Below are 18433 nucleotides of genomic sequence, written 5' to 3' on the forward strand. Positions count from 1 at the left end.
GTCATCTACAAGGTAGTTTTTGACTCCTCAAGCTGTGATCCTGTTAGCACTGAAGCTAAATTAAGGCTAGGTAGAATCACAGAAAAATCCATAATATTGCAATTAATTATTTAGTGTCATGCTAACAGTACTAAACCTATGGCTCACTATGGTAAGGAATGCATCCGATGAAGTGAGCTATAGCTCATGAAAGCTTATGCTCAAATAAATTTGTTAGTCTCTAAGGTGCCACAAGTACTCCTTTTCTGTTTTGCGAATACAGACTAACATGGCTGCTGCTCTGAAGCCAAATTCTGTGGTCTTAATTGATCAAAGTTCCCATTGATGTCAATGCAGCTTTGCTCAGTGAAAGAGCACAGAGTTTGGTTCAGCATTAGGTAATGTGTATTTCGCTCTGTCCATAACTATTGTTTAAACCTGTGCATTATGAACCAGCTGTTAGGTTTCTCTATTTTAGTGGTGGGTGAAGTGATCTCTCTATAGAAGTACAATAAACTGTAATTAAGGTTGTATTTCACTTTACTGTAAGACGACATTTGGTCCAAATCTTGATAAATTTCTCTTCTCTGAAAGCTTCTCTGTTTAGCTTTTAAGACTTGTATGAACTTGAAATTCTACACAGCTGCTTTTACAGTTAGGTGAGCAAGAATAAAAGTTTCTAGACCAGAAAAAGTAATGGAGACTTGTGAGCACAAATAGATGAAAACATAGACGACTATCATCATATAGTCAACAGCATCCAAGGACACTGAAAGTGAAGGACCTACAAACTAACTTTTCTACTATGTAATTCTTCTCTTCAGCTCTAGGATGCCCCTTTGTACCTGAATGCAGCATTACATAGATCTTTGCCACTGCACCCCTCTCTAGTGATCACTTCCTTAATCTGCAATGGCTGTCTCAGCCTACATCTATAAAAGCCTAAATCCTTTCTGGGATAACCCTAACAAGTCCAAAAATAAAGATTCAAACATGTCTTCAAGTTTACAGCCCTTCCACCCTTCCCAGACTTCACTATAAATCCCTTGTGGTGTGCCAATTAAGCCCTAGTCCACGGCTTCTCTGCATCAGAGGCACCAGTCTTCTCTGGAGGGTCTTTTCAATTAGTCACTCACTCCTCCAGAGCCAGAGCATGACTAATTGGGTCCTTTTCCTGGCCTCACAACTGATGAGGGTGGGAGGTTTAAGCCCCATCACAGAGATAAAGTCAAAAGGTTGAACCAGAAATATGGGGTCAAAGGCAAGAAGAGAAAGGCAATATAGTGTTTGTCAGGGTTTCCTCCCAATTCTGAGGTACAGATGTGGGGACCCGCATGAAAGACCCCCTAATCTTATATTCTACCAGTTTAGGTTAAAAACTTCCCCAAGGCACAAATTCCTTTCCTTGTCTTTGGACAGTATTGCTGCCACCACCAAGTGATTTACACAAAAATTCAGCTAAGGGTCACTTGAGTCCCTGTTCCCCCAAAATATTCTCCCAAGTCTCTTCACCCGCTTTCCTGGGGAGGCTTGAGAATAATATACCATGATGTAAGTACAAACAGACCCTTTATTTTCAGGACATAAAAATTAATCAGGTTCTTAAAAGAAGAACTTTAGTATAAAGAAAAAAAGTAAAAATCACACCTGCAAAATCAGGATGGAAGATAACTTTATGGGATAATACAAAGATTTAAAACAAAGAGGACTTCCCTCTGGACTTAATTTCACACTTACAAAATAGGAATAAAACTACCTCTTAGCAAAGGGAAAATTCACAAGCTAAAACAAAAGATAATCTAATGCATTTCCCTGCCTTGCTTTCAATTTCTGTAATTCTTAGGTGGATTATTCCAGGTACCTTTCCAGGAGATGTTGTATCTGCCTGGTCTCTCTCTCTCTCCATCCAGAGAGGGAACAAATGAAGAGAGCACAAACAAAACCTCCCCCGCTTTTGAAAGTATCTTCTTTCCTTATTGATCCTTCTGGTCAGGTGCCCACTCTGTTATTTGAGCTTCTTAACCCTTTACAGGTAAAGCGATTCAGTACAGTTGCAAGGAGGGATTTTATGCTATCCTTATCTGTATGTTTATGACAGTGTAATTCAAACCACAGATTTAATTGCCACTGGAACACCTTGCCTTCTTGAGGTCTTACATCTGATATTTGTGTACTACAGTGATGTCAGGAGTTACACATGAGGGCAGAATATGTCCCTTCTCTATTCCAGTGCAATAGACTCACTGAGGTCTCCATTGCTGAGACAAAATTGCTTAATCAGGTAATGACAACTGAAGTTTGTTAGGAAATTAGCCATAATATTCTTCATTGCTCATTGTCATGAAGGAAAAATCCATTGATAAGGATTAGGAATGGATTCCGAAAATATTTCTGTAAACTTGAGATTTTGGATCAGATATTTTGGGGAGTTTCTAAAAAAGTTCCCTTAATTATGAAAGTGAATGCAATTACAGAGCATAGAAAGAATATGCATTTCAAAAAAAGTTACAGTAAGTATTGTACAAATGGCACCCTCATCTTAGAAATAATAGCCAAAGTTTTCAAACTTTAGTGCCTAAAATTAAGCATCTAAAGATAAGCTTAGGAACCCAACTAAAAAGTCACCTTTGCAAAAACCATATTCATTAACCAAATTGTGTTTACATACACATCAAGCTTAAGTTCTTCCCAGTTTACACAGTAATAACATATCCCTGATAAAGATCAAATTAAATATTTTATATTGCCACCATGTTGTCAAGAGGGAAGAAGAAAGGAGATTAATAAGTTTAATGGTTAAACTAAATTAATTACATTCTAAGTTAGTCCCTATGCTGTACTGCTATCAAATAATTATTTCTGGCATTTTAAATGAAAAAAAGAGTAAAATGAAGCTTTTCACTGCTTCTGGTGAAACTTACTTATGACTACAATCTCCTACCAAGCTTTACCTAATTTGAAATCAAATAGAAGTTTTAAGTAAGTTAATAATTTCCTACCCTTTATACTTGTAATACAAACATTATGATAGTTGTAAAACTTCTGAAGGGTTTAATTCAGTTATCTTGCACTCTTACCTTGCCTAGCTGTAATAAGGGTAGCAAAAAGGGTGAGTGTGCCTGTTGTAGACTAGGCATGCCTGTGCCAGATCAGGTGTTCCTTGGCCAATTAATGAGGGTTGGGCAGCACCTGGGCCTAGGACAGGTCAAGGTAGAAAGGGTGAGTGGGTTTTTTTTTTTGTTTTTTTTGAGAATACAGACTGAAGGAGGGGGGAAAGATAAGATCTGTTTAGAAAAGAAAGTTTAAAATGAATGGAAAGCTTGATAGTTGTTTCTTAGGAAGAGTGATTAATTGTTTAGGAAGTCAGTAGATGACCTTGTTGGCTGATTGTTCTGAGCTAGTGAACGAGTTCTAGGAAAATTAAAAGGATTGAGGGTTAGGAAACTACTAAAAGGTTAGCCTTGGTCTTTTCTGAGCTGAAGAGTTAGTGCTGGGTGAAAGGAACAAATTCACTTTCAAGCTTCAGCAACGGCAGGAAAGCAAGCACTGTGGCTGGATTCTGCAAACTTTACTCTTATTGAGTAGAGTAGTACCTTGCTCCGTTAGTGGTGCTATTGAAGTAAGTGGAAGTACTCCTGGAGCATGGCACTAACAGGATCTTTTGACTTTAGTCCCCAATTGCTAGGGTGTTTAACAAGAGACCTGACTAAAATTTGTTATAGCCAAGCTAGTTAGTAGAAGACAAACTTGTAAATGTTTAATCTATCTTGGATACTGCCATTTATCTTGAGGGTTTGGGTGCTTGTGGGTTTTTTTTTTCCCTTTGTGGAAAGAAGTCTTAGAACAGGGGTGGGCAAATTTTTTGGCCCAAGGGTCATATCTGAGTGTGAAACTGGAGGACAGGGTAGGGAAGGTTGTGCCTTCCCAAACAGCCTATCCCCTATCCTTCCCCTCCTACTTCTTGCCCTCTGACCGCCCCCCCTTAAATCTCCAACCCCCCCACTCCTTGTCCCCTAACTGCCCCCCAGGACCTCAACCCCTATCCAACTTTCCCTGTCCCCTGACTGCCCTGACCCCTATCCTCACCACTACCCCCTGACAGGCCCAACCACCACCCTATATCGGAAACCTACTGACGGCTATTCCTACCTACATGCCTCTAGCTTTCATCCAGATCATACCACTCGATCCATTGTCTACAGCCAAGCGCTACGATATAACCGTATTTGCTCCAACCCCTCAGACAGAGACAAACACCTACAAGATCTCTATCATGCATTCCTACAACTACAATACCCACCTGCTGAAGTGAAGAAACAGATTGACAGAGCCAGAAGAGTACCCAGAAGTCACCTACTACAGGAGAGGCCCAACAAAGAAAATAACAGAACGCCACTAGCCATCACCTTCAGCCCCCAACTAAAACCTCTCCAACGCATCATCAAGGATCTACAACCTATCCTGAAGGACGAGCCATCATGATATGATGATATATGCCATCATGTGCCAGCAATGCCCCTCTGCCATGTACATTGGCCAAACTGGACAGTCTCTACGTAAAAGAATGAATGGGCACAAATCAGACGTCAAGAATTATAACGTTCAAAAACCAGTTGGAGAACACTTCAATCTCTCTGGTCACTCGATCACAGACCTAAGAGTGGCTATCCTTCAACAAAAAAGCTTCAAAAACAGACTGCAACGAGAGACTGCTGAATTGGAATTAATTTGCAAACTGGATACAATTAATTTAGGCTTGAATAGAGACTGGGAATGGATGAGTCATTACACAAAGTAAAACTATTTCCCCATGGTATTTCTCCCCCCCACCACACCCCCCACCGTTCCTCTGATATTCTTGTTAACTGCTGGAATTAGCCTACCTTGCTTGTCACCATGAAAGGTTTTCCTCCTTTCCCCCCCTGTGCTGGTGATGGCTTATCTTAAGTGAGCACTCTCCTTACAGTGTGTATGATAAACCCATTGTTTCATGTTCTCTGTGTGTGTATATAAATCTCTCCTCTGTTTTTTCCACCAAATGCATCCAATGAAGTGAGCTGTAGCTCACGAAAGCTTATGCTCTAATAAATTTGTTAGTCTCTAAGGTGCCACAAGTACTCCTTTTCTTTTTGAGAATATTATCATTGTCATTCAAGACTTGCTGATTAAGGCCTGCACAGCATCTGAGAATGTGGATCTTGAGCACTCTGCATCAATTCAGTGCCATTTTGAAGGTAGGTATTTGCTGCTGCTCTCTAAACTCAAAGATGGAAGGGGCTCTCCAAACTGGGAGATGGATATCTGTAGGTCACATGATAGCAAACTGTGTACTTCACTTAGAACACTTCTGAATCATTCTTCCTTTCCAAATCCAAGTCTGAAAGTGCATCATCCTCAGTGTGCATTAGGGTCAAATTCATTCACTTGTGTACAACTGGGCACAATTCTACTAAAATCAGAGCTGTATCTGTTTATACCAGCAGCAGCTTATGATGTCTGAAGCTCCCCTTTGTTGGGGCTCTTCCTACTGCTAAGCTTTCTCAGTGGTAGCAGATGACAGAACGAGGAGTAATGGTCTCAAGTTGCAGTGGGGAGGTTTAGGTTGGATATTAGGAAAAACTTTCACGAAGAGGGTGGTGAAGCACTGGAATGGGTTACCTGGGGAGGTGATGGAATCTCCTTCCTTAGAGGCTTTTAAGGTCAGGCTTGACAAAGCCCTGGCTGGGATGATTTAGTTAGGGATTGGCCCTGCTTTGAGCAGGGGATTGGACTAGATGATCTCCTGAGGTCCCTTCCAACCCTGATATTTTATGAACCCTCTTATCACAGTTCAGGGCAACTGAAGCTGTATTCCTCCTCAGTGGTCCAGCTGGACACCCAATCTCAGGCTTCCAGCTCCCCAGCAGTTGTCTCTCTTGGTTGAAGACACATCTCTTACCCTGGTCAGAATGGAATTTCCAAACTGCACAGTTCCCTGCTTTCACTCTGTATTTATTAGGGACTGGGGAAACTTTTGGGAAAGGGGGAGCCTATACAGGAAGGATGGGCTCCACCTAAACCAAAATGAAACCAGATTGCTGGCGCTTTACATTAAAAAGGTTGTAGAGCAGCTTTTAAACTAAGGGCCAGGGGAAAGCCAACAAGTGTGGAGGAGCATGTGGTTCGGATATCCCTTAGGGGCGGATTTATTAATAGAGAATCTTTATGTCCTAGTGAGGATGAGAGGATGGAAAATGATAAAATACAGGCAGGGTCTAATCAGAAACAGTCAAATATAATGTAATTGAATGGGACTCTTGTGTAATGGCAGACAGCTAAAAGGAGACAAGTTTTTAAAGTGCTTATATACCCAATGCTAGAAGTCTAAATAATAAAATGGGTCAACTAGAGTGCCTCATATTAAATGAGGATATTGATCTCATAGGCATCACAGAAACTTGGTGGAATGAGGATAATCAATGGGATACAGTAATACCAGGGTACAAAATATATCGGAAGGACAGAACAGGTCATGCTGGTGGGGGAGTGGCATTATATGCAAAAGAAAGTTTAGAATCAGATGAAGTAAAAATTGTAAATGAATCCAACTGTACCATAGAATCTCTATGGATAGAAATTCCATGCTCTAATAATAAGAATAAGGTGGTAGGGATATATTACCGACCACCTGACGAGGATGGTGATAGTGACTGTGAAATGCTGAGGGAGATTAGAAAAGCTATTAAAATAAAACTCAATAATAATGGAGATTTCAATTATCCCCATATTGACTGGGTACATGTCCCCTCAGGACTGGATGCAGAGATAAAGTTTCTTAAAAAGAAAAGGAGTACTTGTGGCACCTTAGAGACTAACAAATTTATTAGAGCATAGCTGTAGCTCACGAAAGCTTATGCTCTAATAAATTTGTTAGTCTCTAAGGTGCCACAAGTACTCCTTTTCTTTTTGCGAATACAGACTAACACGGCTGCTACTCTGAAACCTGTCATAAAGTTTCTTGACACCTTAAATGACTGCTTCTTGGAACACCTGGCCCTGGAACGCACCAGAGGAGAGGCAATCCTTGATTTAGTCCTAAGTGGACCACAGGATCTGGTCCAAGAGGTGAATATAGCTGGACTACTTGGTAATAGTGACCATAATATAATTAAATTTAATATCTCTGTAGCAGGAAAAACATTATAGTGGCCCAACATTGTAGCATTTAATTTCAGAAAGGGGAACTAGACAAAAATGAAGAGGTTAGTTAAACAGAAATTAAAGGGTACGGTTAAATCGCTGCAAAAGAAGTGACATCTCTGCAATCTGCATGGAAACTTTTTAAAGACACCATAATAGAGGCTCAACTTAAATATATAGCCCAAATTAAAAAACATAGTATGAGAACCAAAAAAGAGCCACCATACCTAAACAACAAAGTAAAAGAAGCAGTGAGAGGCAAAAAGGCATCCTTTAAAAAGTGGAAGTTAAATCCTAATGAGGAAAATAGAAAGGAACATAAACGCTGGCAACTGAAGTGTAAAAATACAATTAGGAAGGCCAAAAAAGAATTTGAGGAACTTTGAGTCTTTGGCTAACTGTAATAGCAAATTTTTTTTAAGTATATCAGAAGCAGGAAGCCTGCTAAACAACCAGTGGGGCCACTGGACAATCGAGGTGCTAAAGGAGCACTCAAGGACAATAAGGCCATTCCGGAGAAACTAAATGAATTCTTTGCATCTGTCTTCATGGCTGAAGATGTGAGGGAGATTCCCAAATCTGAGCCGTTCTTTTTAGATGACCGATCTGAGGAATTGTCCCAGATTGAGGTATCATTAGAGGAGGTTTTGGAACAAATTGATAAATTAAACAGCAATAAGTCACCAGGACCAAACGGTGTTCACCCAAGAGTTCTGAAGGAACTCAAATGTGAAATTGCAGAACTACTAACTGTAGTCTGTTACCTATCATTTTAAATCCATGTCTGTACCAGATGACTGGAGGATAGCTAAGGTGACACCCATTTTTAAAAAGAGTTCCAGAGGTGATCCCGGCAGTTACAAGCCTGTAAGCCTGACTTCAGTACCAGGCAAACTGGTTGAAACTATAATAAAGAACAATATTGTCAGATGTATAGATGAACATAATTTGTTGAGGAAGAGTCAACATGGTTTTAGTAAAGGGAAATCATGCCTCACCAATCTACTACAATTCTTTGAGGGGGTCAACAAGCACGTGGACCAAGGGGATCCAGTGGATATAGTGTACGTAGATTTTCAGAATGCCTTTGACAAGGTCCTTCACCAAAGGCTCTTAGGCAAAGTAAGCTGCCACGGGATAAGAGGGAAGGTGCTCTCGTGGATTGGTAACTGGTTAAAAGACAGGAAACAAAGGATAGGTATAAATGGTCAGTTTTCAGAAAGGATAGAGGTAAAGAGTGGTGTCTGCTAGGGGTCTGTTCTGGGACCAGTCCTATTCAACCTATTCATAAATGATCTGGAAAAAGGGGTAAACAGTGAGATGGCAAAATTTGCAGATGATAGAAAAATACTAAAGATAGTTAAGACTCAGGCAGACTGCAAAGAGCTACAAGAGGATCTCTCAAAACTGGGTGACTGGGCAACAAAATGGCAGATGAAATTCAATGTTGATAAATGCAAAGTAATGCACATTGGAAAACATAATCCCAGCTATACATATAAAATGATGGGGGTCTAAATTAGCTGTTATCACTCAATAAAAAGACTTTGGAGTCATTGTGGATAGTTCTCTGAAAACATCCATTCAATATGCAGCGGCAGTCAAAAAAGCAAACAGAATGCTGGGAATAATTAAGCCAGGGATTGATAATAGGACAGAAAATATCATGTTGTCTCTATATAAATCCATGGTACACCCGCATCTTGAATACTGTGTGCAGATGTGGTCACCCCCATCTCAACAAAGATGTATTGGAATTGGAAAAGGTTCAGAATAGGGCAACAAAAATTTAGGGGTATGAATGGCTGCCATATGAGGAAAGATTAATGAGACTGGGATTCTTCAGCTTGGAAAAGAGACGGCTAAGGGGAGACATGATTGAGGTCTATAAAATCATGACTGGTGTAGAGCAAGTAGTTAAGGAAGCATTGTTTAGTTCTTGTGTTACGAGATGTTGTAGGGGTCCCCAAATGAAATTAATAGGCAGCAGATTTAAAACAAATAAAAAAAAGTATTTTTTCACACAATACACAGTCAACCTGTGGAACTCCTTGCCAGAGGATGTTGTGAAGGCCAAGACTATAACAGGGTTCAAAAAAGAACTAGATAAATTTGTGGAGGATAGGTCCATCAATGGCTATTAGCCAGGATGGGCAGGAATGGTGTCCCTAGCCCAGGGACAGACAAACTTTTTGGCCTGAGGGCTGTATCGGGTTTCTGAATTTGTATGGAGAGCCGGTTAGGGGAGACTGTGCCTCCCCTAACAGCCAGGCATGGCCCGGCCCCCACCCCCAATCTGACTACCCTCTGCTTCTCGCCCCCAGAGGACCCCCCCAGGACTTCTGCCCCATCCACCCCCCTTGCTCTCGGTTCCCTGACTGCCCCCAGATCCTCCACCCCTAACTACTCCCCGCCACCTCATCCACTGACCCTCCTTCCTGACTGCCCCCTCGGGACCCCTGCCCGATCCAACCACACCTTCTCCCTGACTGCCCCTGGACCCCTTGCCCCTAATTGCCCCCCATCCAACCCCTTCCTCTCCTTCCCCCCAGGCCTCTGCCCCACCCACCCCCCTGCCCCCTTAGCGCCCTGCCTGGAGCACTGGTGGCTGGCAGCACGGCTGCACCAAAAGAGGCAGCCATTCTGCACAGCACAGAGCACTGGGTCAGGCTGGGCTGTGCAGCTGCGCTGCCCCAGGAGCTCGCCCAACCACCCAGAGCATTGCGCCGGCGGCAAGGTGAGGCAGCGGGGGAGGGGCTAGGGACTAGCCTCCCAGGCCAGGAGCTCAGGGGCCGGGCAGGATGGTCCCGTGGGGTGGATGTGGCCCGCCGGCTGTAGTTTGCGCACCTCTGCCCTAGCCTTTGTTTGCCAGAAGCTAGGAATGAGCGACAGGGAATGGATCATTTGATGATTATCTGTTCTGTTTATTCCCTGTGGGGCACCTGGCACTGGCTACTGTCGGAAGATAGGATACGGGATTAGATAGACCTTCGGTCTGACCCAGTAGGGCTGTTCTTACGTATTTCTCAATACAGAGAGGCTGCCCAAGGACATCTGCTGGCTTTCTCTTCAGAGAGGTTAACTGGTGTAATTGCTGCAGTTATAAGGTACCACACAACACTTCTTGTGCAAGCCTACTTTATTCATTAGTAAAAAGCATTAGAGAAAACGTAGCAGGGGAAAAACTATACATGCTAATAAGCTTATCAGAATTAACTGCAATCCTATGTGGATTCTGGCAGGAGCAGTCCTTCCAGCCCCAACCCAAGGTACTCCTTTATGGTCACCAGCTCATCAGAGCTCCAGCACGGAACAAGCATTTAATCCTTTCAACCCATGCCTAAAATTGGGGCCCTCTGTTGACCAGGGGTCATGTCTGTCTGTCGCATCAGGAAGAAGGCCCTGAGTCAGTTTTAAACCAGTCTAGTTATCCAAAACCCCTTTCTTTGTCTGTTGGTATCTAGAAAATCTAATGTGAAGCAGTGTATATGTGAGTCTCTCCACACAGTAGTAGCTCTCAGGAGGTGTTAAAACCTGAGTTAGATTGTTTGTTCAACACCCCTGCCCCCGACTGTCCTTAGTTCCTGAAGGGCTGTGGTCCCCATGCAGTTCCTGGCCCACAGTGATACGTAAATGTAAGGTTTAAGATACAGTAAGATTTTCTAAAGACATTTCAGGAAATTGACACATCTGTCACAAGATGGCAAGGCAGTCATTCTGAACAATATTTGTTCAAGTATGAAGGGTGCCGTATGATCTGGCTCCTTGTGCTCTGAATCTCTAGAAGAAGCTTCTGCACTTAGATCTTCTAATCCTTGATGAACTACTGACTCAGGATCGATTTCTACCACATCTGTTCCCCATAGGTAGTAGCCTGCTCCACAAGTGGTGCCATCAAGGTCAGTTGAGCTGTTCTGGAAGTAAGGTACTCAACAGTAGTGAAACTGACTCCTGTGCAAAGAGTCCTACAAACATTATGCACCACAACTGTTACTTTGACTGAAATAGTGCATTGGCATTTCACCTGCAAGGATTAATCTTTGGTAAATCTGAAATGCTTCTTTATTAACCAACCTTTATACTTTTACCATGTGCTTACTAAACAGTTTCCGCTTTATAAAATTCCCTTTTTCCTGCCATGTGTTCTTTTTTTAACCTAACTTTGTATTTAATAAACATTTTAAATTTATTTCAATTTTTTTATTCTTTAATAACATGCCTAACCAGTTCTTTAAAATCATCTCTCCTTACTAAACCTAACCAAACCTCTCTCTTCGTTAATAATTTGCCTGTATTCTTTCAAACTAACCCTTTTCAAAAACAAAAATCTTTATTTTTCTCAGTCTATTCTTTCAACCTTTTTCTCTAAACAGTCAACCAAATGTATGGAAAGCACAAGCATGCAACATTCCCCCTATTCAAACATAAAAAATAATTAAAATAAAAATTCAGAATGGCCAACGGCGCCAGACCACAACAGAAACGGGAACGGAGGATGGGACATAAACCCAAAATGGGGCATGGAAACCTGTCAAAAATACATGGTGATGAATGCTATTGAGGTATATACTATTTACAGCAATGGGAGCACTGATATAGCATGACCTGAGGGTTGATGGGGGAAGTTAAGAATGCTTTTGGCTATGTGCTGGCTGAAAGAGGCTTAGAGCTGTGAGCAAAGCAACTTCCTTTTGTGTTCAGAGAAATGGGACTTCGTGTATGAACAGGATTGCATCATAGATACCTTGTTCCTTCTTCATCTTTTTATTCTCATGGAAATAACCTGCACGGCCGTGAACTTTAGCTAAATTGTTTGGCTAAAAAAAGGGCTAAAAATATATTATCTGAACTTAAGTGTTACAAACCCTATTCCTCCTTCACACAGATGGATGTTTATATGGAAATATAATAGAGTAGGGAGAGTTACATTACCATTCTGTAAACAAGATGACAATTTATTTGCTATTTTTATCATCTTTGAGTCTTGTATTGACCAATAATCTTCATTCTGTTTTCTCTCCACCCCCATTTTTGTTAAGTGCTCTCATTTTTAATCATGACAATCTCCTGGAAGTGCCCTATGTTTTTAGCTTCCTTCCCACCTGTTACAAGGGCTTAATTTGAAAGTACTTATGGATATGCAACTTAGTACCTAATTTGAACATGTAATTACAATGGTTGCATCAATTAATTTGTTAATTCCACATGGCCAGTTGTATCTGTCTGTGTGCATAGTTACTCATTTGTGAGTAAACGTGGTCACTGCCAGTTCAAGTTGGATATGTATTTATGTACAAACTTAGAATTCAGGGCAGTGGTGGCTTTGCTTCCCCTCCCCTCCTTTTGTATTGTTCAACAAACAACAGCTTTAATGAAACACAATTCCATTACCATGTCGAATTACATGTGTATACCGGCAGCTCCTTGGCCTCTGTTTAATGAAAGCACAAATGTGGAGTTAGGTAAAACAATCATATTTCATTTAGCTTTATTTATTTATTTGTTTGTTTATATTTAATTGTAGTGAGTTGTCACATTAATACCTAAAAGAGAAACTAGATAATAAAAGACAGTCAAATATGGCTGGCTGATTTCAGCCATAGGTCAGCCTTTTATTTAAAAAAGTGATTAGGAAGCTTTCCCTCTTTCTTTTTACACTGGTTCTCTTTTAGAATGATTTTTTCTTTCTTCTCAACACTATCTCTTTTTTAAAACAAAACAAAACAAAACCACCCCAATTAGTGTCAAGTTAGATACTACAACATGCACATATTCAGTATTATTGTGACAAACCAATCCCCCACTGAGAATAAGAAATAACTCCGTTGGAAAGTTAACCAAAAAAGGTATACTCATTAGATCTGAACTCTTCACTAAATCTACCTACAACTCCCCAAAAGAAAAAAACAGGAGATGGGGGACAAAGCTCAATTACAAGGTACATATGGCTGAACTGCTTCCTCCTGACCCTTTCCTTCATTATGGACCTTCCCTCCCACCCAGCCACCCAAAACACTACTTAACCTAATAACGGAAAGAATATTTTTAAAAGAATTCTCTAACAGATTCAATTTTTAGGTATCCATGTGCTGCTTTTTATACCCGTACACAGAACCATCTGCTGCTGGGAATGCAGCACTGCAGATTCCCAATGCATAGTGGGCAACCACTAATTATTAGTTGGATTAGTTGTTTGAATTCCGACTTGCTTGCACTTCTTTATATAGGTGGCTGGCAGTGGGAGCCCCATGCCTTTCTTGATCAGAACAAGTAAGGTAGAAAAGTGTACTACTTGTAGTTTGCAAAAAGAAAAGGAGTACTTGTGGCACCTTAGAGACTAACAAAGTTATTAGAGCATAAGCTTTCGTGAGCTACAGCTCACTTCATCGGATGCATTTGGTGGAAAAAACAGAGGAGAGATTTATATACACACACACAGAGAACATGAAACAATGGGTTTATCATACACACTGTAAGGAGAGTGATCACTTAAGATAAGCCAAAACCAACAGCAGGGGGGGGGAAGGAGGAAAACCTTTCATGGTGACAAGCAGGTAGGCTAATTCCAGCAGTTAACAAGAACACCATACAAAGCAAAGCTGCAGCGATTAGCAAAAGATCTTCTAAAGCAGTTCCAAGTAAAGAATATCAGAGGAACAGTGGGGGGTGGGGTGGGAGGGAGAAATACCATGGGGAAATAGTTTTACTTTGTGTAATGACTCATCCATTCCCAGTCTCTATTCAAGCCTAAGTTAATTGTATCCAGTTTGCAAATTAATTCCAATTCAGCAGTCTCTCCTTGGAGTCTGTTTTTGAAGCTTTTTTGTTGAAGTATAGCCACTCTTAGGTCTGTGATCGAGTGACCAGAGAGATTGAAGTGTTCTCCAACTGGTTTTTGAATGTTATAATTCTTGACGTCTGATTTGTGTCCATTCATTCTTTTACGTAGAGACTGTCCAGTTTGGCCAATGTACATGGCAGAGGGGCATTGCTGGCACATGATGGCATATATCACATTGGTAGGTGCGCAGGTGAACAAGCCTCTGATAGCGTGGCTGATGTGATTAGGCCCTATGATGGTATCCCCTGAATAGATATGTGGACAGAGTTGGCAACGGGCTTTGTTGCAAGGATAGGTTCCTGGGTTAGTGGTTCTGTTGTGTGGTGTGTGGTTGCTGGTGAGTATTTGCTTCAGATTGGGGGGCTGTCTGTAAGCAAGGACTGGTCTGTCTCCCAAGATCTGAGAGAGCGATGGCTCGTCCTTCAGGATAGGTTGTAGATCCTTGATGATGCGTTGGAGAGGTTTTAGTTGGGGGCTGAAGGTGATGGCTAGTGGCGTTCTGTTGTTTTCTTTGTTGGGCCTGTCCTGTAGTAGGTGACTTCTGGGTACTCTTCTGGCTCTGTCAATCTGTTTCTTCACTTCAGCAGGTGGGTACTGTAGTTGTAGGAATGCATGATAGAGATCTTGTAGGTGTTTGTCTCTGTCTGAGGGGTTGGAGGAAATGCGGTTATATCGTAGCGCTTGGCTGTAGACAATGGATCGAGTGGTATGATCTGGATGAAAGCTAGAGGCATGTAGGTAGGAATAGCGGTCAGTAGGTTTCCGATATAGGGTGGTGTTTATGTGACCATCGCTTATTAGCACCGTAGTGTCCAGGAAGTGGATCTCTTGTGTGGACTGGTCCAGGCTGAGGTTGATGGTGGGATGGAAATTGTTGAAATCATGGTGGAATTCCTCAAGAGCTTCTTTTCCATGGGTCCAGATGATGAAGATGTCATCAATGTAGCGCAAGTAGAGTAGGGGCATTAGGGGACGAGAGCTGAGGAAGCGTTGTTCTAAGTCAGCCATAAAAATGTTGGCATACTGTGGGGCCATGCGGGTACCCATCGCAGTGCCGCTGATTTGAAGGTATACATTGTCACCAAATGTGAAATAGTTATGGGTCAGGACAAAGTCACAAAGTTCTGCCACCAGGTTAGCCGTGACAGTATCGGGGATACTGTTCCTGACGGCTTGTAGTCCATCTTTGTGTGGAATGTTGGTGTAGAGGGCTTCTACATCCATAGTGGCTAGGATGGTGTTTTTAGGAAGATCACCAATGGACTGTAGTTTCCTCAGGAAATCGGTGGTGTCTCGAAGATAGCTGGGAGTGCTGGTAACGAAGGGCCTGAGGAGGGAGTCTACATAGCCAGACAATCCTGCTGTCAGGGTGCCAATGCCTGAGATGATGGGGCGTCCAGGATTTCCAGGTTTATGGATCTTGGGTAGCAGATAGAATATCCCAGGTCGTGGCTCCAGGGGTGTGTCTGTGCGGATTTGTTCTTGTGCTTTTTCAGGGAGTTTCTTGAGCAAATGCTGTAGTTTCTTTTGGTAACTCTCAGTGGGATCAGAGGGTAATGGCTTGTAGAAAGTGGTGTTGGAGAGCTGCCTAGTAGCCTCTTGTTCATACTCCGACCTATTCATGATGACGACAGCACCTCCTTTGTCAGCCTTTTTGATTATGATGTCAGAGTTGTTTCTGAGGCTGTGGATGGCACTGTGTTCTCCATGGCTGAGGTTATGGGGTAAGCGATGCTGCTTTTCCACAATTTCAGCTCGTGCACGTCGGCGGAAGCAGTCTATGTAGAAATCCAGGCTGCTGTTTCGACCTTCAGGAGGAGTCCACCCAGAATCCTTCTTTTTGTAGTGTTGGCAGGAAGGTCTCTCTGGGTTAATATGTTGGTCAGAGGTGTGTTGGAAATATTCCTTGAGTCTGAGACGTCGAAAATAGGATTCTAGGTCACCACAGAACTGTATCATGTTCGTGGGGGTGGAGGGGCAAAAGGAGAGGCCACGAGATAGGACAGATTCTTCCGCTGGGCTAAGAGTATAGTTGGATAGATTAACAATATTGCTGGGTGGGTTACGGGAACCCTTGTTGTGGCCCCTTGTGGCATATAGTAGTTTAGATAGCTTAGTGTCCTTTTTCTTTTGTAGAGAATCAAAGTGTGTTTTGTAAATGGCTTGTCTAGTTTTTGTAAAGTCCAGCCACGAGGAAGTTTGTGTGGAAGGTTGGTTCTTTATGAGAGTATCCAGTTTTGAGAGCTCATTCTTAATCTTTCCCTGTTTGCTGTAGAGGATGTTGATCAGGTGGTTCCCCAGTTTCCTTGAGAGTGTGTGGCACAAGCTGTCAGCATAGTCTGTGTGGTATGTAGATTGTAATGGATTTTTTACCTTCAGTCCTTTCGGTAGTGGCTATACTTCAACAAAAAAGCTTCAAAAACAGACTCCAACGAGAGACTGCTGAATTGGAATTAATTTGCAAACTGGATACAATTAACTTAGGCTTGAATAGAGACTGGGAATGGATGAGTCATTACACAAAGTAAAACTATTTCCCCATGGTATTTCTCCCTCCCACCCCACCCCCCACTGTTCCTCTGATATTCTTTACTTGGAACTGCTTTAGAAGATCTTTTGCTAATCGCTGCAGCTTTGCTTTGTATGGTGTTCTTGTTAACTGCTGGAATTAGCCTACCTGCTTGTCACCATGAAAGGTTTTCCTCCTTCCCCCCCCCTGCTGTTGGTGATGGCTTATCTTAAGTGATCACTCTCCTTACAGTGTGTATGATAAACCCATTGTTTCATGTTCTCTGTGTGTGTGTATATAAATCTCTCCTCTGTTTTTTCCACCAAATGCATCCGATGAAGTGAGCTGTAGCTCACGAAAGCTTATGCTCTAATAACTTTGTTAGTCTCTAAGGTGCCACAAGTACTCCTTTTCTTTTTGCGAATACATACTAACACGGCTGCTACTCTGATACTTGTAGTTTGAATATCTAAAAAAACAAACAGGAGGATCAGTGGGGAGGAAAGAGGTGAAAACTTGATTGAAGAAAAGGCAAGTCAAGAGATTATCTATGGTGTTTCTTACCTTTTGCAAAAGTGAGTTTTATAGTCTAAGTTCACCTTCCTGGAGAGTTCTATCTCCCTGTGCTAACAAGTCTACTGCTATCAATCGACTTTCACGGTGCTAGTGTAACTTCTCTTTTAGAGGTGACCATGGTGACAGAGACAGTTTCTTATGTAGCTATAGAAGGCTCCAAATACCAGGACAGACATTTTAAACTGGACTCTACTGAAGAGCTTATAAAAGGAGTAAAGCACAGGAATGATGTTTTCACTTTGAACTGTTTCTAAGTAGAAGGATTGGTCATATTTGTGCAATAAAATAATACCTTGTAGCCAAGTAGTTGGAAGTACCTTTTAAAAATTGTTCTGTTTTTATGACTATATGTCCATCAGGAAAGGGGCATCACTATAGAGGTAGGCTAAAGCCACAATATTCAGATCCAGAATTCAAACCCCCGAAGTTTAATTTAAAGGCATAGAGGAGGAAGAATGTAATCTTTCAGACCCTCGACAATGTATATTCATTTGTAGTATGTCTTTAAGCTTTTATTTAAATTTCCCCAAACTGTGTTTTAATGTAGCCTAGATTTTTTTTTCTTTTTAAGGAAAACTGTCATCTCTTTGTTTAGAGGATTGTAAATAGAGATTAATTACTTTGTCATGAAAACATGTCTTTCATGCAAGGCTATCAAAGAAATTTTTAATATGTTGATCTTTATTCCTAACACTGTTGTAATGTTAACTGCTGATCCTCCACTCAAGCAGCTGTACTGTGAAGAATGTCTATTGAACACTACAGTGTTTCAGTGGAACATTGTGACATCTGGCACACAATGGATAGTACTGGAAATGCTTTTTGCCCTATGTACCTTGCACATTAAAAAGAAGAGTGAGCCCGATTGGTATGGGAGAGTGGGGTGAAGGCAATGGTGAGCTGGAACCGGTTCGCACCGGTTTGCTAGAACCGGTTGTTAAATTTAGAAGCCCTTTTAGAAGAACCCGGTTCCGGTTCTAAAAGGACTTCTAAATTTAACAACTGGCCAAAAGTGGCGCCTTAGGTGCCAAGCCTGTGAGTGCTCCAGGGCTGGAGCACCCACGGGGAAAACTTGATGGGTGCAGAGCACCCACCCGCAGTGCCCTGCCCCATGCCCGGCCCCAGCTCGCCTCCGCCTCCTCCCCTGAACGTGCCACCCCACTCTGCTTTTTGGCACCCCCCTCTTCCCCCAAATCAGCTGTTTGCGCTGGAAGCCTGGGAGGGCTGAGAAGCAAGCGGCAGCTTTGCGCTCAGGCCCAGGGAGGTGGAGACAGAGCTGGTGAGCTGGGGCGGGCGGGGGGCAGTGAGGAGGGCCTCCCCCGCTGCAGCAGGTAACCCGTGGCGCGCAG

The sequence above is a fragment of the Dermochelys coriacea genome, chromosome 4, assembly GCF_009764565.3.
Source record: "Dermochelys coriacea isolate rDerCor1 chromosome 4, rDerCor1.pri.v4, whole genome shotgun sequence".
NCBI lineage: Eukaryota > Metazoa > Chordata > Testudines > Dermochelyidae > Dermochelys > Dermochelys coriacea.